At 46.0% G+C, this 5417-nt stretch overlaps 1 protein-coding gene across 1 annotated transcript in view; it reads right to left on the bottom strand.

Annotated features, from left to right (window-relative positions):
- Nucleotides 1–5417, bottom strand: part of STOX2 (storkhead box 2) — a 196822-nt gene that overhangs the window by 145314 nt on the left and 46091 nt on the right. The gene's annotated exons all lie outside the window — the stretch shown is intronic.

Raw genomic sequence — 5417 nt, 5'->3', positions numbered from 1 at the left:
TCCTTCCAAGGACTGTCCCCCTCACCCCATTGTGCAGACTTTCCACCCTCCCCACCCCATCCTCTCTGACCACCAGCTTAACTTGGTAAGCACTGCAGCACTTCAAGTCAAGCTCCAAAGTCGCCCCATAGAGCCCTCTACCCCCGTGGCAGGCACCGCGGTCCTGCCCCGTTGCATCTGCATGTTGACACAGCTGTCAAACACTCTCACTGGGCAGGAGCCAGGGCTGGGGTGGGAGGAGGGGCTTCGTCACTGGCAGCCCCAGGACACTGGACGGCAGTAAAAGGAGAGAATGGAGGCGGGAAGAAGCAAGATGCTGAGCCAGGTGCTGGGGGCATGCCAGTAACTGTCCCGCCATCATCCCAAAGCCCCACCGTCCTGCAAGATGTATGGTAACCGCCAAAACGTGGCCTAACCTTATTCCTGACGAGGAAAGGAATGCTGAAGCCTGACCAAGTCAGAAAAACCTCTTTACATAAACAGGAAGAGGTGTGTGTGTGTGTGTGCACGTGTGCACACACACACACACACACACACACACATTCGGGCAACAGAAAGCCACTGATGGTTTTTTGCATGAAAGAATAGCAAGAATAAAAAATGTTTTAAGAAGATGACCTAGCGGTAGTGCACCAAGGCACTGAAATAAGTGTAGAGATTAAAGTCCTGATTATTTCAAATCCTTATGCAGCCATGGAAAATCATTACAAATAATTATACAAATATAATACAAATAATTATATTTAAAGATGTCAAGGGATGAACATTTATGGGCTAAATACAAAAAAGTAGGCTCCAAAACAATATAGAGAATAGAACCACAGTTTGTAAGACAGTTTTCCCATTTTCACATATGAGAATATTCTGATGCATAGAGAGTGCAGAGAAAAGTTCAGGAGGTTAAATATCAGGGTTGTAATAGGAATGCTATCTGTGTGATGAGGCATGTGAGTTTTCTCTTCTTCCCGTTGTTTTCTTTGCTTACCTGCATTTTCTAAAATTTTTCCACCAAGAACATGAACCACTTGGGTAATTTCTGTAAATCTCCTCTGAATCGGCAAATAGCCCATTTACAAATATTAAAAGGGCAGGAAAGTGGTGAGGATTTGGCCGCCGGCAGCGGCCATGGGAACAGAAAGTCAGGAGCAGAGTGGAGAGCGGTTTCAGGGGACCCGCTGACAGCAGTGGGCGAGCGACTGGGTGAGGAACCGGAGGGAAATCTGAACTCTGCGTGATGCCCAGACTCCCAGCCTAAGGGGGTGGGGGGACGTGCTGGCTCCGTGGCCTTAAAGCAGACAGTAGGGGGCACGCTGGGAGGAAAAGATCACTCCCTCAGACTTGGTGTGCTAGAGGTGGCGACAGGTCACCAGGAGAGACCATTCCCTCTTCACCCAAGAGAGACTGAAGTTCAAGAGAGAGAGGTCAGGGGTCCAGGGGGCTGTGGGTTTAGGACTCATCCCCCAGGTCAAGTCAGGTCAGGTGCCCGCCACGGATTCGCACAGGAGGCGCAGCACCCCCCGCCCCCCCGGCTCGGGGCGGCTCCCCGACAATAAGGATGTGAACTGTGTGCCTGTCTCTCCGCCTCCCTGGACCACAAACTCCAGGAGGCAGGCACCACGTGTCGGGTCAGCGTTCCACCCTCCACGTGTAGACGGAGAGTAGGCTCTTAACCCACCCTGGAGAAGTGCATGACCGAGTCCTCTACTGCAACAGCTCAGGGAGGTGAGCGGATAAACCCAAGGGCAAGAATAAGGAGATGGGCAGGCCTGAAACTGGGGAAAGAATCACGGAAGCGTGGGCGGGAGTGGCACTGCCAAGAAAGCGCATGCAAAAGAGATGCCAAACAAGAACAGCGCAACTTTCCAGAAACCAAGGGCGGGGAGTCACAAAACAGAGCAGGGGACCAGCCACAACCCCAGGCGCTGAGCGCTAGAGGAGGCGGGGCCAGGGAAAACGTTCAGCATCCCGAGGTTACTGCTGATTCCGGGGAGAATCATTTCAGGAAGAAAGGAACATGAAAGCACAACTGTCTTTTTAAGCAGCAGGTGAGGAGGTGGAGGAACAGAGCTCCAGAAGAAGCTGAGTCAGGACCGGACTTCACATCAGAGAGGGGGCTGCCTGACACGTTAGCATGAGGGAGGCGCAGGATCAGCTGCTGCAGGAGTTGGCCGGGCGGGAAGAACCTTGTAGGAGGCAGGGGGATTACTGCTGAGGCAGATGAGGAGGCCTGGCTGGGTTTCTGTCCTCTGAACTCCTGCCGCAAAGGGCCAGCACCACACGATCTGGCTCCAACCATACACTCACAGTATTCACTGCTGTTCCACATGCCCCACTTCTCATTCAGATGGCATGGACCAAGCCTTCGGGACTTCCCACAGCAAATTCTCCATGAGAGTTGGTAGCTGACTGCTTTAAGCTTAGAGGATAAGTACCAAAGAGAACAGAGTTCCAAAATGAATACAGGATGCAATCACTTCTCAGCAGACACTGCTGCAAAAAAAAAAAAAAAAGGACTATTTTTAAAGTAACAATGTGACATCTTCCTTCTCTTTTTCCCTAAGAGCAAAACTCTCCATTCTTCTCGGGCAAGGGTATCATCAAGCCCCAGGGTCGATGCCAGCTACCGGCAAGGCAACTACTCTATTATGATTCTGGACCACCCTGCCATCAGCTGCAAGTCAGTCAGGGGACAGATGGCCAAGGGCCTCTGTGGCTTCCGTGAAGGCAGACCCCCAGGGTGTCCTTCTTGTTTTGGATGGAGACAAATTTCCTAGGCCTGGCCTGCTCGGGTCCCGGGGTGCAACACTTAGCACATTTCCAACGAGATACATTTCTGCAGCAAGACTCCACCAATCCGGGAGCCCCCAGCGAGGCCAGGAATGAAACTCTAAACGAGAAACTGACTCAGAACAGACCTGCCAAGGCAGCTACCAGCTTCGGTGAGGCTTGCCCCACTTTTGACCCATGTCAGAGCAGCTGGGACCCAGAATTTGTGTGATGAACTCAAGATTCCTAGCGAGCTGGCACCACTAAGCAGCGAAAATGCCAAATGTCACTTCAAAAAGAAGGCAGGATGGAGGTGAAGGGCCCGCCTGTGCACTCCACGCACACCCCTTTAGACAAATCATTAACATTCCTCAACACGCCATTCCAACCATACCTTCTGCTCAATACGACCTTGTTGCTCATAAGTGTTTTGCAAGAGGAAAAATCAACTATGCCAATTTAGCATTTTTTCTCTGAAGCTTTAAGATGCTTACACAGACAGTTAAAAATGTTATAAACATATTCATAGATTTTATCAAAGATTTTCCTGCACTGAGATATTTTTGAAAGGTTTGCTAAATGTGCCCATTGGTTTTTCTTCAAGAAGGAGCCAAGATTTCTAAGCCACTCTAGCTGTAAGTTACACTTTCCAGCAAGAAAAAAAAAATGAACATGTGGAAATTATATGAATGTTTTTAGGACACTGGGGTCCATTTAATATATTGAAGCAATAATTTATCAAATAGGACCCAAGAGTCCAGAAAGCCTTGTGAGCCCGTTCACATATGCTAAATTACTCCCCTGAGACTGGTCCATGAACTAAGACTCTGCGTCATTAATTAAAGAAATGGATTGGGCTGTCCTAACACGAAAGAACACCCTGCAGCGAGAGAGACCTGTATACATACTTTAATTGCAAAATGAACATTGGGATGAATAGCTTTCAGAATTAAGCACAATGCGTGCGATTCAATGTCGTTGCAAACCTAGGGTTCAACAGGTGTGGGACCCTTCCCTCATTTCAATTTGTCCAAACACTTCATATTAAATTATTCTGAGAATTTGAGGTGACTGAAGAAAAACACTGCAGAGAAGAATGTCTTGCTAAACATTAAGATTGCCAGGCTTGCAAGGAAAGCACAGATATATCCATGGAATATTTCATCTCCAGGAAACTAGTCTAAGAGCTAAGATTTTAATGTTGCCAAACTAGCCAAGAACTGCCAAGTGTTATACAAATTCATATGCATGTTGAAAAAAAATACTCCCTGTTTATAAACAATCTTTCATATGTGTTGGATAGAAAAGCACTCAGTGACAATTAATTGGCTGACTTCTACAATCTGTCATTAATTGCTGTTTTCAAGTTAGAATCATCCCATTAAATTTTATTCTCAGAGCTACATATCAAAAGCTATTTACAAGTTTCTATTTCTCAATGAGATGTCAAATAGTTTACCTAATGGTCCCATTGACATAGGATTTAATTCTTTCATGTAAACATTTTAGATAAACAGGCCTCTCTTATTCACTAGTTGTTATTTTAAAACAGACATTCTCCTTTTATAAAAAGGAATAACCCATCTCCCCTCTTGCCACTCCTATCCCAAGCCCACTCAGTGATTCTCGCTTTTCAAGGGCTAGACTTTACAAGTTGAGGTCTCAGATCTCTGAACAAACATCAACCCTGATTAAAGCACACACAGTCAGAAACTTTTTGTGTCTTATGTTTAGTCTCTATATAGGTTTCAACCGTAGAGAATGCAGCTGTTGGCTCAAATTATAACGTCAGTCAACGTGAGGCAGGAAATTAATCCAAAAATACTTAAAGACTGGCTCATCTGAAAGTACCTTCTTCTGGATAATAAACAGAAAAATATGAGCTAACTGATAGCTGACAGTGATGAGCTGATCAATTCATGACCCAAACACTAAAATGCGCTTCACCACGATCTTTCCGCAACTTTCCGGAAAGAACACAAAAACACGATGTACAAGAACAATCTGAAATAGAAGAGCAACTTACAATGCTACGTTTACAGAGAAACCATGAAAGTACGATGGCCTGGTACAATAAAGGTTTATAACAATGGTAGCTCCCACGTGAAACACACAGGTTTTCAAGATAAACCATGAGGACATGGTTACCGGGAAAAAAAAAAAAAATTCGCCAGGTTTTACAAAGCATTGTGTTCAAACATTGAGACCAATTTCTAACTTTCTTCCGTCTAAAAACATACACCAGAGTTCAATATACTTACTCTCCGGCTGGATCCTGGCTTTCTGGTTTTGCACAGGGTCTGGAAAACGTACAGATGGTAATAATCTGTGGCTTTCCTTCAAATCCCGACGACTGCTGTTTTTATTCTCCTGATTTCCTTTGGTGCCAAAGATGTCGTTCTGGCCCAGGGTTCCCGCATGTTAAGTGAAACTGCTGTCAACATTTTATTACATTCAGCATTTCAGGTTTCCTGAGAACTAACTCCAGCAGTAAAGATAGCCATGCTCTATTTTTCAATCCTCTTGCTCTTTTTTTTCCCCCTCCGTGGAAGGGTGCTGGGCTCGCCTTAAGCGGCACAGAGATTTCAAGCTGTACGTTTCCAGACCGCATTAAAATAAATACGAGTGCAATTCATTTCTAGCTTCAGACA

This window comes from Bos indicus, chromosome 27 (genome assembly GCF_029378745.1).
Source record: "Bos indicus isolate NIAB-ARS_2022 breed Sahiwal x Tharparkar chromosome 27, NIAB-ARS_B.indTharparkar_mat_pri_1.0, whole genome shotgun sequence".
In the NCBI taxonomy this organism is placed as follows: Eukaryota; Metazoa; Chordata; class Mammalia; order Artiodactyla; family Bovidae; genus Bos; species Bos indicus.
The sequence above is the reverse complement of the archived record's forward strand: the minus strand, read 5'-3'. Positions and strand labels throughout refer to the sequence as shown.